At 47.5% G+C, this 16,626-nt stretch overlaps 1 protein-coding gene across 1 annotated transcript in view; it reads left to right on the top strand.

Moving 5' to 3' along the window:
- The first annotated feature begins 574 nt into the window (after positions 1-574).
- SEMA5A (semaphorin 5A) overlaps positions 575-16,626 on the top strand; it is a 570,854-nt gene continuing 554,802 nt past the window's right edge. The window contains exon 1 of the mRNA XM_055554473.1: positions 575-1,071. The gene's annotated coding sequence lies outside the window, so the exon portion shown is untranslated. The remainder of the gene's footprint in view (positions 1,072-16,626) is intronic.

Below are 16,626 nucleotides of genomic sequence, written 5' to 3' on the forward strand. Positions count from 1 at the left end.
GCGGCCCCTACCCACCCCCACCCCCCATCCCCCGGCCGGATTAGCCAGGGAGTGGGGGCCGCGCACGTACCTGGAACTGAGGTCGCTGGAGTGGACGCGCCACGTCCCGGGGCTCGGCCCGCGCCGCCTGCGGCCCTTTATACCCCCCCACCCAACCCCAACCCCCAGCAGCCACGTCGGAGCGGCGGGACAGGGGACAGGGGGCGGGGGAGCGACCGAAAGTTGCGAGGCGGGGGAGGGGGGCTCCCTGAAAGTCAACGCTCGGGCGCGCTCGCCCTGGCCGGGCAGGAGTGGGGGGCCTCCCGGGAGTCCAGGGGTCGCCCTGCGAGCAGAGGAGGGGGTCCAGTCCCGGGAAGGGGCGGTGTCGGGGGAGGGGCCCGGGAGGTCAGGCGCGGGGTGGGGCGCTCGGGTTTCACCCGCGCCGGGAGGGGCAGGAGGCGGGGCGGAGGTGGGCGGGGGAAAGGGCGGGGCTAACAGGGCAGGGGCGGGGTTAGGGGCTGGCCGGGGGCGGGGCGAACCGGCCCCGCGCTCCCCACCCCGGCTCCCCGCGCTGCTCTACTCGCCGGGAAGGCAGCGCCGGCGGCGGCTGCTCTCCTTGCGCTGCCTCCCGCGCGCTTTGCTCCCGCTGCGGGTGGGCTCCGCAGCACCCTGCCGTCCGCGGCCCCGAGCCCAGCGGCGGCCCCCACCACCCTACACCTCCTTCGGCGGGGGGACGCCCCGGTCCTTGTGGCTCATCCCAGGGGCTCCCCTCTCCCCACTTCACCCGGCGACTTCCCTGCGGAGCTGGCTGGAGCACCCAACTTCGCCTCCTCGTCAGTCGTCCCCGCTGGGCGCGAACCTGCTCACCTCAGGTCCGGCCGTGAGCCCGGGGACGGTGCGCCTTGGGCTCGAGCCGGCGCACCCCCGCTCCAGCCCGGAGCTCAGCGAGTTGGGGGTAACTCTAGGGAAGTGGTGGGGGGCGGCAGCGGCTGCTGCATGGACTTCCCTCGCGGGCGCTGAAGAAGACCCTCGCAGCCGCTCTTGACCCCCAGGGCGCCGGATGACTGGCACGGGGAACGCGCCTTGCACCTGGTGAGCGACCCCCCCACTCCACCCCGCACCCCGCCCGGTCCCTGCGTGGTCGTAGCTGCAGCCGCGAGCCAGCCGCGTTGAGGGCCAGGACTCGGGGGCGGCAGTTGTCGGCGCGTGGGTCGTGTGGATCTCGGGAAGGTCTCTCTGCAGGCTCGTGGGATACAGTCCGGGGGTTGCACTTGCTGGATCGGACTACCCAATGCGAGGGGGGGCACCCACTGTTGAGCAGGTTCGCTGGCTGAAAGTTTGAGTCTCCGCCTTTGCCGAGGTCTGAGCGTGCAGAGGGAAAGAGGGGTAGCTACCCGGTGGGCCCCCGGGCGGGGGGAGAGAAGGCACCCTTCCAAACACCTCCTTAAGGTGCGCAGCGGAGGTCGCTGCACGCACCCGGCGCGTGTCCGGGCTCGCGCCGTAAGGAGCTGGGGGCAGGGTCCCGGAGGCCGTCACTTCGCAGTGCCTGCCTGGGGCAAGGTTTTCTGGTCGAGTGACCTGGGCTCTGCGGCGCCCGCGAGAAACCAGGAGGCGGTGGGACCCGGGCTTAACTCCTCTGAGCGCTGTTGATAAGCAGGGAGGGAGACCGAGGCTGGCGGCCGCCCAGATCGCCGCGGCCGGGGAGGTGTAGACGCCCTGGGAGTCGCCGGCCCGATAGGCTGGCTGCAACCAGGCCAGTCCCATTCCGTGGGCATCTCTCCCGCCGCCCCACCACTTCGCATCCCCTCCTGGCTCAGGATTTTGGGCTTGAGAGGCGGATCCGGGCGCCGAAAGGAGGATGCGCGGGGGACCCGCGGCCGAAGAGGGGTCTCCCGGGATCGCTCGCCGCCGTGGCGCCCGGTGCCAGGCCTAGCGTGGTCAGATCCCGGCTCCCCGGGCTTTGGCGGGAAGCTCGTTCACCTCCTTGCCCTCCCCTCGCTTTGTACCTGGATGCGGCTGGCTGTTTAGAGTTGGGGTTGAACTTTTCCTGCACTTGCGGCGTCCTGGGGACTCCCGGTAGGGGGCGCCGAGAGCGAGCGCTGGAAGAGGGCCTGAGGATGCTGGCTGGCTAGGAAGGCTTCCTCTGTGCCCGGTGAGTGGGTGGGGGTCCCGGTGAGCAAAGCACAGGACCTGGCGGATCTTGCCATCATTTCCTAGAGGCGGAGGGTGGCGGGGTAGGTGATCTGTCGACCAGGGAGGGAGCTGTCAGCCTTGTTAGAAGGGATAGGAAAGGTGGTCAACAGACTCAGGTCCTTTAAATAGAAAGACTCCTTCCAGAGTTAAACGCATCCTTGTAAACTCTTCCTGTTTGTGCGTCTGCCTTCCTCCCCCCGACCTTTGTATTTACCCAGAAAGAAATGGAAATCGGGTGAAGAGAATGTGAGTTATGTTCAGTATTGACATGAAGTTCTCCTCCAGGAGCAGATTAGTGAAAACGCCAGGAGTTACAAATGATTGTTACATCATTTTTTTTTTTTTTATTAAGGTTTATGTTGAATCTTGTTTTTAAGAAAAGCAATTGTATGTCACAATCAGCTTATCCGGAAGAGCCCTGATGGCCAAGTTTGCAATCAACAGATATGTTATTAATTACAGAATTAGTCTTTCCTAAGGAGACCCAGAAAGACAAAATCAGACTTTACCAGGGAAGATTTTAACACCTAATTAGGATTGCTAAATTAATTGCTGGTTAATGCCACTTCCATTATTGAAGAGAGGGCAGAGTTTATCCTGCACTATTTTGAGTGACCAGTTCACACTTTCAGTTCAAGCAGATAATAGCTTAACTTGTGTACCATTTAAATAACTTTTCCTCTATGTCTGTGTTTACCCCGGAGGAAACAGAGATTTTGTACACCCAAAGATTTTTTTCCTTGTTTGTCTTAAATGAAAATAGCGGTCTGAAGTGCAACTGCTTGGGCCACTTGAAACAGATTTCTTTTTCCTTAAGTTTCTTTCTTGCGGAAACTTTGCCATGATATAGCAGCTCATCCATGGTGCTACACTGGTCATGCTAATTCTCTACATACTCATGGAACCCTTGGGGTGATGAGCTGGTACCCGCTTTTACATGCTTTTACATACTTTGCTTAACAGGGAGAAGATGGATGATACTAATCATTTTATGTCTTTTACAAATTGCACTAACTGAATCGGTTGTTTTAATGTCAAGCAGCTGTGAGATTCCTGCTGCGAGCAAAGCCTTTGGTCTCCTGGGTGGTAAAGCTTGTTTTTGTCCAAAAGAAGTTTTGGGGATGTTCAAAACTTGATAAAAATAAACCTGTGCTTTTCACTGCCGGTCTCCTTTTAAAATGATTCTTCTCCATTTCTGGATAGGATGAAACATGGAAATGTGTAGTGTAGTGGCTGTTAGAAGATGTTGGCCAGTGCATGATAAATAGGTGCATATTCCCATAAACTTTTGCTTAAGTTTTAGAGTTTGTAGACCTTCTGAATCCCCAGCCATGGCTTTGCAGCAAGAAATCTTGTTTCACATTAGAAATGTTAAAACCCAGACTCTTCTGTGTTATATACTAATTGCTCGAAATGAGAGATGCCAGCTCCTTGGGACTCTGTCCTTTGCTCCTGATACTAGAGAGAACTGCTTAGCCGAACCATTACATAGTTTTTATTAACTTGGTGATTATTTTTAATGATTCCAAATGTCTGTTTTTGTTATTATAAAGTCACTGAAATGGAGGCGTTCCTTCTGATACACATACCGGAAAGTGGGGGAGGGGAAATTCCCCTTCTTCATTAAATGTCCAGCAGAGGTCTAAAGGAATCCCATTATATAAACAAGTAATCAACTCCAGAGTTAACTAAGAGTAGGATCTAATCCATAAGAAGAGGTTTGGATCACAAATCCTACAGTTTGTGAAACAGAACAAGTTAATTAGTTTATACTATGTCAGAGTCAAGGAATCCATTTTTGGAGTACTCTGTGTACAAGTGTTTGAGCAAAGTTCCACATCCTGCAATAAATCCTCCATAATTCTTGATTCTAAAATTGTACTATATTTGTGTTTTAAAATGCTTCTGAACTTGTTGCTATAGTTACACAGACAAGTTGCTTAGCGTATAACACCAAGGTGACACATTTTTACATTTGGAGTGAAATAATTTTTAAAAGGTAAGCTACAGTGTCTAACAAATTTCATTTACACCCAAGTGCAAAGCGTGTGTGTGGACCCTTGTCCATTTCTGCCCACCCGCATCTTTGTACATTTATACAGAGAAAGTCAACTCTTTTCTTGAGTCTTAAGATGAGAACAAGTAAGAACTTTGAAGTTGTTTATACTTGTCTTTGTGTTCTGTTGTTAACATAGGCATTTTCACATATGTTCCTGGCAGCCTTTTAAAATTGAGATGCAGAAGTTTTGTTGAAAATTACTGGTTTTTATCACTCTGTTTGCTGCCTTGTAGAAATGATCAGTCGTAGATAGGTGGCAACCTGAGGTTTCTAATTCCTGCACATATTGGTAGCATCTTAAAGATTAAATTTAACAAGTGAGGAGTGGCTAGCTCATTGGGAAGCTGTTTGAAGAAGCAGCTTTTGGTGTGCTTGATAAAGATGTCACTGACTTCTGTGATGAATTTATCAGGTACTGGTTATCCAGATTACACAGAATCAATTTCTAACAGCAAGAAAAGAGGAGAAAAATTAAAGCAAACTGGAATATATATAGACAAACTTGTTTTGATTCAGAATTTATACCAAACAGAACAAAGCAAATGAAAACTTGATCCAAGAGAGGGTCCAGTATAACAATTAAGTTATTGTTATGTACTGGTATTGACACAATTAATCTTTTTCATCTAAAGGTTCTAGATCTAGGGAAACTTGGCTCTGAATTTCACAGAGTATTCTGAAGCAACTTCAAAGCCAAGCTATAGGTCCCTGGGGTATGACATTTAAAATAGGATTAGCCCAATGGTGGGCTCAAGGAAACAGAAAATTTTCTCAAAGGAATTGCTGTTGTCTTTTTCTTTACCTTCTTTTATTGTCCAAGATTAATGGCTGTTTGACAAGAGCGAAGTTGAGCACTTTACTTCTCTTTCCTAAGTTTTAAAATGTATTAGTGTGGTAATGTTGCATTTGGAAAAAATGAAATCATTCCATTCTTTACTCTTTTTTTTCCCCCTACATATACTCGAATTGGTTTCCTGATTAATATTGAAAAACACTAAATTTTTAAAAGAGTAAATTTTTAGAGGATAATTTCTTTGCTTTCTGGAAGGCCATGAACTCACTAATCTTTATCTTCCCATCTGTCATTCTTTACTTGTCACCATCTCTCTGGGAAATCGGCTACCCTAGGGTTCATATAGAATAATGAGGAGGTACATATTGGAACAATTTTATTTTATGTTGCATTTTTATGTCCATTTGCGAGTAGATCACATTACTGCAATAGGTAATTCAATTACAGATATGTATGATAAATAACCAGGAGATGGATGCTATCAGAAGGCAATTCTCCTGGAGAAAATAATACTGTATTTGCTGAAATGTGAAATTAAATAAGTTCTAGGCAAGTGACAGTCAGGATTGAGCATGGCCAAATTGTTCACAGGAAAAAGAGCCTCTTTCAGTCAGTTCAAATTCACCCAACATTTGGCAATGATACATGATACGCCTATGCAAAGAAAAAGCAGAGTCAAAGAAAAGAAAAGAAAGCAATAAGAAAAATTCTGCTAAGCTGTGTCCTGTGAATTGTCTGCAGAAACATAGGATGATTAGTGCCTGGCTGTTAACTTCCCGGAACGGATGTGTTCCTCACCAACTGACCCCCAATACAATTCCTTACAAAGAGCTTCCCTTTCTGTAAAGAAAACTGGAGATGTGACCTGTCTCAGGGAGCTGAACTCAGTCAGCCACCAAGGATGCAGCTGCCCGCTGCCAGGACTTCGCCAGGACCTGGTGCCAAGCAAGCGCCCCGGATGGAGGCCAGGGACATTTATGGCTGGACAGGCTGCAGCCAAATGGGCTTTAGCATCACAACTGGCTGCTGTGATTTCCTTCAGCAATTACAGGACCCAGATTTAGATCTGCTGTAAAACTTTACCGATTGTAAAGCTGAGAACATTGTTTGTAACTGGTACGGCATAAAGCAAAAATAATCCCTTGGGATGCTAACCTCCCTTTGTTCAACGGACATTGCCATGAAGCTATTGTTCGTGCCAGTTGACGTGCAAGTCGGAACAGGAGAAGTTGCTTCTGAGACACCCATCAAGTCAGTTCCTCCGTGTGTGCTAGCTGTGAACTTGACTTTGGGAGACTTAGTTCTGGGAAAGCTGGGAGGAATAGTTACCAGGAGCCTGGGCTCTGATAGATTGCTTGCTTAACTGGGCAGGGCACTTAGGATAGCAGCAGAGAGGTCCCCAGGGGACAACACGCCCGCTGGGCTGGAGCAATGTTGGCAGTGGTGGCCGGCTTCCAGGCTATCTGGTGAGGGGTGGTGAAGGCAGGCCCCAAGTTTGGGCCTGGAGGACAGGTCGAGGGGACAGTCTTGATGCAATGAGAAAAGCAAGCCAGCCGGACTGGCTGCCCGCCAGGTGTGGATACCATCCTGGCAGGTGGCTGCTGCTAACGTGCAGGAAGAGCCAGGGGACCTGGGCCCTGCAGCGGGCTGGAATCTGTTCCTGGTTGGGGGGATGAGCGCCTGAGCTCATCCAAGCACCCTGTGTGATCCTGGCCCCGCCAACGTGACTCAGTCCCACCACTGTCTCCTCCTCCTGACCCCAGGCCCTTTGGCCTCTTCGTGTTCTCTTCCTTCTGCTCGGAAAGCTCCCCGCCACCCCCACCCCCCACTTGCCTGGACAGCTCATGGCTTCCAGATCTGGCCTCTCGGAGGGCTTTCACTCAAGTGTCCCATCTTCAGAAAGGCATCTTCACATCATACTAGTTAGGACACCATCCCCTCCCTCTTTCCTCTCTTCCTCAGCCTCTTTTTCTCTTTGTAGCTTTTTGTTCCAACCCAACATACTGTATTGGCTTAAAGTCTTTAACCAACTTGGAGCTTCAGAGCAAGACAATACTGCCCCTAGTGAATCTGTGTTTAGAAGAGCGCCTGGCACACAGGCTGCCCTGGGTTCAGGTATGTGGTGAGTGAAGGAATGGGAAAATGCCTTTATGTGGTATGTAAATAGTACAGTCTGCAATACAGTGTCCTGGATAAAAGCTATGGGTTAAAACTTTGGGGGCCAACTGTGGAAGCTAAAAACTATTTAGGTGGAGAAAAGTGTTTCGGATACTCCCAAACTGATTTATTGACATCGTCTTGAAATACAGATGTCTTTGTGAGCCAAGTACAGTGAGCTTCATATTTCCTATACAGGGCTGTTTGCCCAGTTGTAAATGCTTGTTCAATGAATCCATGACCTTGCTGGACTGGGAAATTAGCATAAAACACTTTGTGTGTATTCTAATAGTTTATGTATATTAAAACATAAAAAAGTGCAATTCAGGGCTGTTTATTTACTGAGAATAGCAGCCCTTGCCTCTGCCACCCACAGGCAGAAAAATTCCAGGCACTGTATTGTATCCTCATGACATTTTCACACATTACAGAGACTTTTCAAAATTCCAGAAAAAGTTTAGAACTGTGGAAGCCTTTCTTCTTGTATTGCTGAGATGAGGCCCATGAGCTCTGTCATTTAGTTGGATTTATAGATTTAATAAGCTGAAACAGATGAGTGGATAAACAGAGTGTGGTCCAGCCATACAATGGGCTACTATTCGGCAATCAAATGAATGAATGCTTGATATGGGCCGCACTGAGTGTGAACTTTAAAAGATTATGCTTTGTGAAAGAAGTCAGTCCCCAAAGACTGCGTGTCGTGATTCCTTTTATGTGAAATGTCTAGAACAGGTAAACCTGTGAAGACAAAAAGCAGATCTGAAGTTATCTGGGATTGGGGCTGGGGATTGGAAGAAACTGCTAATGGGCAGCTGGGGTTTTTCAGGGAGATGGAAATGTTCTAAAACTGGATAATGGGGACAGGCACACAACATGTGCATTTATTAAAAGTCATCGAATTGTACACAAATGGTATGTAATCTATGCCTCAGTGAAGTTGTGTAGTTCCAACTTGCTGCTGCTAAGTCACTTCAGTCGTGTCCGACTCTGTGCGACCTCATAGATGGCAGCCCACCAGCCTCCCCCGCCCCTGGGATTCTCCAGGCAAGAACACTTAGCGCCGAAGAAATCCAAAACCTCAAAATGCAAGAGGTACACAAGATAGTGACAATAATTTATAATGTTCTGAGTGGTTACAATGTATCAAAACATTTTATCCACTTAAAAGAGAAAAGAGCTCTGGGGCATACTCTCTAAAGAGTTCTTTGAACCACCCATGGCCTAAACAAATCCTGGTGTGTTTCCTGGGAATTGTGTCTGTGTTTCCAGGATTTTCACAAAGCCCAGTGCTGATGCTACCGGATGCTGGGTGAGCAGCATCTCTTTGATCCCCAGGCACTTCCTGGGAAGTATATCAGAGCTGTGATCTCTGTCCTGAAAACAAGCAAACCCAGGTTGTTTCCAGATGAGACCCGGAACCAAGTCAAATCAATTAAACTCATCTGACCCCTGGGCTACTCGGTGTTTGCTGCACACCAGTTTCCAGTTGTCTATTGAGGATACTTCTCTTTTGCCAGTTTTAAAAATGTTTTTGGTGTTATTTATTATTATTATTTTTGGCTGTACTGGGTTTTCATTGTAGTACACAGGCTTTTCATTGAGGTGACTTCTCTTGTTGGGGTGCACAGGCTCTGGGCACGTGGACTTCAGTTCAGTTCAGTCACTCAGTCGCGTCCAACTCTTTGCGACCCCATGGACTGCGGCACGCCAGGTTGCCCTGTCCATCACCAACTCCTGGAGCTTACTCAAACCCATGCCCATTAAGTCAGTGATGCCATCCAACCATCTCATCCTCTGTCGTCCCCTTCTCCTCCTGCCTTCAATCTTTCCCAGCATCAGGGTCTTTTCCAGTGAGTCGTTCTTCACGTCAGGTGGCCAAAGTATTGGCCACAATCACAGGAAACTAATCAAACTAATCAGATGGACCACAGGCTTGTCTGACTCAATGAAACTATGAGCCATGCCGGGTAGGGCCACCCAAGACAGATGGGTCATGGTGGAGAGTTCTGACAAAACGTGATCCACGGAAGTGGCAAACCGCTTCAGTATTCTTGCCTTGAGAACCCCATGAACAGTATGAAAAGGGCTTCAGTAGCTGTGACTCATGGGCCCTAAAGCATGGGTTCAGTAGTTGGGGCTCACAGGCTTAGCTGCTTCATAACATGTGGAATCCTCCGGGACTGGAGATCCAACCCGTGTCCCCTGCATTGGCAGGTAGATTCCTTTCCACAGTGCCACCAGGGAAATCCTCCTCTGCTAGTTTTATTGGTACATGGGCATTGCTCTGGGTGGCGGTGGGGGGTGGAGAATCTTGGAACACACACCATCTCCTGGTCTCATTAGAGCTGCAGGATCTGGAACTCCAGAGTGTGGCTCTGCTCACCATAGAACACTGCTTTCCTGGGATGGGGCAAAGTGCGTGGTACCTGCTTCTGTATCCTTGTTCACCTAGCAGAGCATCTGCTTCTGCTGGTGAGGTTATTTCTAACAGCCAGAGCTGGTGGTAGGATGCAGGTTTTTGAATGCTCAGAGCCCAAACAGTTAAACTGGAGAGGGCCCTTTTTCCCCATTAGAAGAGTCATTAGAATTATTTCTGGCTCTTTCCCTTCTGCTTTGACATATTCTGCAGTTAAAGCACAAGCTGAGATTCAGTTATGGGCAGAGGTACATATGAATTGCCTGTAATTTCCTTGCTCTTCGACTATTGTCCCTGGATGGGAGTGTCTTTAGCTCTTTCCTCTTGTTTATGGCAACTTCCATCTGTTTAGTGCCTGAGAATCCTCTCTGCCTCCTGCCTCGGGCTGGCTTGGCTCTCTCTTGGGCACCTTACCCTCCCCACACCAGTTGGTTTCCACATGGTGACTTTCCGTGGGAGTGTTTACTTTGGCAAAGACGGTCCTGGCTCCAGATACACTGGGCAGGAGATGGGGGCTTTCAGAGCTCATATGCCTCTTTATATTAGTGGTGAAGTATTGCTCTCCAGTCCTGGGATGGTTCAGGCAGGTGTTTGCAAAGAACGTCTAATTTCTTCAGACCTTGTAGTGGTCATATGCAGAAATTGAGATTGACAAGAGTTTTAAATATTGACCTCTTACCAGTGTAATTTCTGACTCGCTCATTCTGAGTTTGCCTCCTCCCAAACTGGCAGCCTAACCTACACACAAATTAAGAGTAAAATTTATAAAATGACCATGTTTTTCTGTTACCAACCCTAAATTATTACTCACCCTTGGTGAGTAGTAAGGAGTTCTTTATGAGATTGCATTAATATTTCCTTCTGCTTATTAGGTGGCAAAGGAGTGGGTGACATTTATATTTTGATGTCACTTTTGGTGGCTTTAATTGGTCAATAAAGTACTGTTTAGGTGGGTACTTTTGGTGGTTGTTTTCTTTCATTTGCAATGAGCTAATGTTCTCCATATTTTAAGGGTAACTAGTTAAGCATTCAATTAAAGAGATTGACGGGTTACATGATGAGAGAAATTTCCATCTTGCCAGGACAGAGACTTAGTTTGGAAACACAAGGAATAAGAAAATGATGCCATTTTTCTCTTGTTTTAAGACCTCCTTTTAGAAGCATTGTTGATTTGTATTGGATCTGAGAACTGGAGTTGATCGTAATTAAAGCAAGATGTAGTGTTACATATAGAATTCTGTGAAGACATTGCCCTAAGTGGGAAAAATGTATTAGACTATTAGTTTTGATGATTTGTTTTATTTTTTCCTAACCATTTCTTTTTCTGAAAAGCGTCCAGATGCCAAGATCAAATACTCATTTTGGACAGTCTAGCGTGTACTGGATCCTACCTTTGTTGGGTGGTTGGATCACAGGGAAGAGCCTGGAATGTTCACGTCACAGCCTGGAACGTTACTACTGCAATCCCTTGTATCTGCTGACACCTCCTCCTGCTGTCCTTGTTCTGAAGTTTAAACTTGAAGGGTTTTTGACAATATGTCAGGGAAAGAAAACTTCTTTAATGTTTGAGCTAGAAGTTAAAGTCGGGCATTTTATTTATTAAGTTTAATATTTCTGGGCTGTAAGTAGAGAAGAAAGATCATGTTTGACAGAGCTGGGGTCCAGGCTGCAGATGTTGAAACTTTGCGCGAGGTAAGGTGACCAGATGTCCAATGTGGAAAGGAGCTTGCTGGACAGAGGTTTCTTGTTCTTTCTGATGAATGAAAGAACTGCTGCTCCTCCAGTATCCTCTGATAATCTTTTTATCCGCTCCTCCACCCCCCATCAGAGGGATTTTTCTGTGGTCCCTCCTTAACCTGACCTTTCTCTGGTCAATTTCTCTGCTAACCCAGCTGCCTTTTTAGTAATGCATTTCTCCTTCACCATGAAGTTCTGAGCTGAGCTTGAAACTTCCAATCGGCCCTAAGTTTCTAACAAGGCCCAGCTCGCTCTCTGGCCCTCCCCTCCTGTGTATCAGCTCCTGCCCCCGTGGGAAGGGATCTGGCCAGGCTTTGTCCAGACGGTGGCAACTTCAGGGCCTGGCTCTAAGCTCTGGGGGTTCCGAGCCGCAGCTGGATGATGTAATATCAGAGGTGTCATCGATGGGCATCCCTCATAGCTCAGTCTGTAAAGAATCTGCATGCCGTGCAGGAGACCTGGGTTCGATTCATGGGTTGGCAAGATCCCCTGGAGACGGAAATGGCAACCCACTCCAGTATTCTTGCCTGGAGAATCCCACGGAGAGAGGAGCCTGGTGGGCTGAAGTCCATGGGGTCTCAAGATTTGGACACGACTTAGCCACTAAATCATCACCACCGCCACCATCGATGGACACGCTCTTTTGCTCAGCCTTGTTCCTGGGCTGGTTCATGTTGGCTCATGAGGTCAGTCCTTCTCTAGGTCAGTTATAAGTATGACGGGAATATGGTGGTGATTTAGTTCCCTGCCTTTAGTTTCACGTCTGATGGTGTTCTCGAGCTGGGAAAAGCAGGCATCAGCATATTAGGCGAGAGAAGCCCTTGTGAGAAGGCAGTGGGGACTTCTCCACCCCTCAGCCTTTCGTCTTGATGGTGGAGGTCGGAAGCCTTGGAGCTATGCTTCTCAAGGTCCTCCCTCCTTTCCACACGGAACTCTCACTTCCTTGGCCCCTGGTCACAAAGTTGGTGCCGGGAAAAGTGCGGATACCTGAGCCTAGGTGTTTGAGGCAACAGTCTTTCCCACTCTGCCTGTCTACACCTACTTCCTTTACAATGTACATCTGAAACCAGTGCAAATGCCTTCTGTGAATGGAATTTGTGCGGTGGTTGGGGGTGGGGCTGGTGGGGTGGAGACAGGAGGGCCCAGGAGCCCTGTACGTCCAAGCAGTGGCTTATTGGCTGTCAAGGCTTTCCAAGCCGACTCCCAAGTCAGGCCTGGAGCCAAATTTACTTTCCGTCTGTCAGCTGTGATGGAATTCCTAGGTCCTATCCCCAGCTTGTGAAAAGAAATCATTCGGGGAACTGCAAGCTGGCAAATAAGAATTGCAAAGGTTCATTCACTTGAAAGCGGATGCCTACAAATGTTATTTAACTTTGAACAATTTCTCTGGGCCCACCTGCTGGGGTTCCATCTCCCTGGAACCTGGTTTGTGTTGGTGCAGAAGAAAGCCCTTGGGGAAGGGCAATGGTGGGCATCTTAGTAGACATGCCCCAGAGATGGTACCGGCCGAAGGACTTTCTGGATGTCTCCACCTCACTCATCCCTGATCCAGGCATTGTTCAGTAAGGTCCATTTCTTTCTAACTCCATGGAGTAAATAACAGTGCTTGGAGTTCAGCTGCTGAAACTCTAAAACCCAGTTAGGACTGTAGAGTCAGGTTTCACAGTCGTCAGACCCCCCTGTCAATTCAGATACCTTGAAGACACTTTTAAAAAGAGTGTCTGTCAGTGAATTAATTGCTTTTTGAAGGAGGCTCAAGAAAGTCAATGCTTTCAACTTGGACCGTGGCTACAGGGGAGACCGATTTGCTAACCTGGGGAGGAGTGACACCCCTTATGGCTTTGATTAGGAAGAAGAGCACTTCCCAGTGTCTACAGAGTATTTAAAAAAGACTTCTTTTTCTCATATAATGAAAATAATATCAGAAGATCAAGCACTCCAGATATAATTTATTTGTACAGTTGATTTATAATATTCATTTTTCTCTTTCTGGCTTACTTTACTCTGTATGACAGTTTCTAGGTTCACCCATATCTTTACAAATGACCTGGTTTCATTTGTTTTTTTGTGGCGAGTATTCCATTGTATATATGTCCCACATCTTTACCCATCTGGTGATGGACATTTAGGTTGCCTCCTTGTCCTGGCTGTTGTGAATAGCACTGCAGTGAACGATGGGGTACGTGTGTCTTTTTGAATTATGATTTTTCTCAGGGTACATGCCCAGTCGTGGGATTGCTGAATCATATGGCAGCTCTATTTTAGGTTTTGTAAGGAACCTCCATACTGCTGTCCATAGCGGCTATACCAACCTACATTCCCATCAACAGTGTAGAAAGGTTCCCTTTTCTCTACACCTGCTCCAGCATTTATTGTTTGGAGACTTTTTGATGATGGTCATGCTGACCAGTGCAAGGTGATACCTCATATAGGCCCTGAAAAATGAAAGTGAAGTCACTCAGTCATGTCTGACTCTTGGTGACCCCATGGACTGCAGCGTACCAGGTTCCTCCACCCATGGGATTTTCCAGGAAGGAGTACTGGAGTGAGTTGCCGTTTCCTTCTCCAGGGGATCTTCCCAACCTAGGAATCGAACCTGGGTCTCCCACATTGCAGGCAGATGCTTTACCATCTGAGCCACCAGGGTAGACAGTATATGCACTGCTAAGTTGCTTCAGTCGTGTCCGACTCTGTGCAACCCCATAGACGGCAGCCCATCAGGCTCCCCCGTCCCTGGGATTCTCCAGACAAGAACACTGGAGTGGGTTGCCATTTCCTTCTCCAAATACATGCACTGCTGCTGCTGCTAAGTCGCTTCAGTCGTGTCCAACTCTGTGCGACCCCATAGACGGCAGCCCACCAGGCTCCCCCGTCCCTGGGATTCTCCAGGCAAGAACACTGGAGTGGGTTGACATTTTCTTCTCCAATGCATGAAAGTGAAAAGTGAAAGTGAAGTCACTCAGTCGTGTCTGACTCTAGCGACCCCATGGACTGCAGCCTACCAGGCTCCTCCGTCCATGAGATTTTCTAGGCAAAAGTACTGGAGTGGGGTGCTATTGCCTTCTCCAATATATGCACTACCATGTGTAAAATAGATAGCTAGTTGGAAGCTTCTGTATAGTGCAGGGACCTGAGCTTGGTGTTTGGCAATGACCTAAAAGGGTAAGATCAAGGGGTGGGAGGGAAGATCAGGAGGGAGGGGACATGTTTACCTACAGCTGATGCGCTTCGTTTGTTGTATGGCAGAAACTAACACAACATTGTAAAGGAATTATTCTCCTATAGAAAAGAACTATATTAGATTTCTTTGTTTGGGTTTGTAGATGGGAGTAGTATGAGCTTTGGAGTGACTTTGGGAAAGAACAGGCCAGATAAATATGCTTCATTTGATCTCTGGGATCCTGAGTACTTTGGTAATCTTTCAGAAAAAATCGCAGTTTTTCTTCTTGCAGTCAATGACTTGGCTGTTTTACGTTAAGAGGGAAGAGAGTATCGTGACCTCTCAGCTAGTGAGTGGATTAGAGGGGAGACTCAGCCAGGTGCACGTCTCATGCCATGCTTTTCCTAAGTTTCACCCAGATCTTTGTCCTCTACCAAAACGCTCAGCTCTGTTGGTGCATTGGTTTGGGGTCCACATGATGAAGGGACACAGAATGGAAAAGATTGCCCAGTTTGCCCCTTAGAGTGGGTCCATTGAGGTTGTGCCCATAAAACGAGGCTATAAGCTCACCCCCAGTGGTCTGTCCCTTAGAGTCTCTTTAACTACTGGTGGTAGTGTGTGAACTTTAATCCAACTTTTGGATCTGTCGCTAAATGCCTTTCAGTGGGCTTTTAATTTTTTGTTTTTAGATGAAAAGTGTATGTTCCCAGAAGAACTGGCTTTGGGGCCAAGATTTTCTGCCTGGAGGTTGTTGGAGACAGGGCTAAGTGGGAAGAATAAAAATCGTGATTGAAGGCTTAGCAAAAATCATTGCTGGAGGCTTGACAAAAATCATCATTAAGAGGCCCAAACGGCACAATTAGTGCATGGCTGAGGCTGGACACTGATGTGGGTGGCCCTCAGGGCCAAGAGCCCTTTGTGGTTCTGCAATTGCACTTTTGAGTGAACAACCAGTCTAATTAAGCCATGAAAACTAGTCTAAAGCAGGTTAGGGAAGAATGCCTGCTTGAAGGAGTATGGGAACCCTCGTGTTTATCTCTATTACTCTTCAGGGGAGTGCTACCCTTTCTATTTTCTTTTCTTTTTTCTACTGGAGTATAGTTGATTAACAAGGTGTTAGTTTCAGGTGTACAGCGAAGTACAGTTAAACATATACATGTATCTCTTCTTTTTCAAATTCTTCTTTTCTCATTTAGGTCATTACAGAATACTGAGCAGGGTTCTCTGTGCCATAGGGCTTCCCTGGGGACTAGGATGGTAAAGCATCTGCCTGCAATGTGGGAGACCTGGTTTCAATCCCTGGGTTGGGAAGATCCCCTGGAAAAGGGAATGGAATCCACTCCAGTATTCTTGCCTGGAGAATCCCATGGACGGAGGAGCCTGGTGGCTACAGTCCCTGGGGTCGCAAAGAGTCGGATGTTACTGAGCACGAGATTTTAAAAAGCCCCCTGTGAATCAGAACATCAGTGGCAGCCAGGTTCATTCCTGTATCTTTCCTCTCTGTAGGAAGAAAACGATTTGTAGCTGTATTTCTGTCAAAGAGTTAGGCATAAACTTTAAAGGATTGGTTGAAAGCAAAAGGAATTCATATAAAGACATAACTAGAGGTACACATGAAACATAAAATATGCATGTTTGAAATATTTGACTTTCCTGAGCAATCGGGAGGTTGTTAGCTGTTTCCTTTTCCCACTTCAACTTTCAAATGATTAATGGGATTTGTTTAATTAAATGTTCCACATTTACCTGGAGTGGAGGCCCAGGGAGTGTTCTGAAAATAGTGTCAATTGTTTTCTATTGATCTACAATATGCAGTATGGCTTGCTTATCTTGAGAGAAAAGGCATTCAGTTTTATATTAATAATCTTTTTCAGATTATTTAACAGTTAGTTCTAAGGTGAAAAAATCTATTTAAAACATCCTCTGGACCTCCTGAAAAATTCCCTGTTATGAAATACTCCTTTACTGCATTCCAGAGGAAGAAGCTAGTTTTAAAAAGAGAAGCACACTTCTGTGGCTACCACAGTAGGTTGAAATGTGCCGATGGGTAGCTGGGCTATTTTTAGCAAGTTCCAACGTATCCTGTGGTGGCTGATGTCCAATGGTCCAAAATTAGTCATGGGATCTTGGCC

The sequence above is a fragment of the Bubalus kerabau genome, chromosome 18 (assembly GCF_029407905.1).
Source record: "Bubalus kerabau isolate K-KA32 ecotype Philippines breed swamp buffalo chromosome 18, PCC_UOA_SB_1v2, whole genome shotgun sequence".
In the NCBI taxonomy this organism is placed as follows: Eukaryota; Metazoa; Chordata; class Mammalia; order Artiodactyla; family Bovidae; genus Bubalus; species Bubalus kerabau.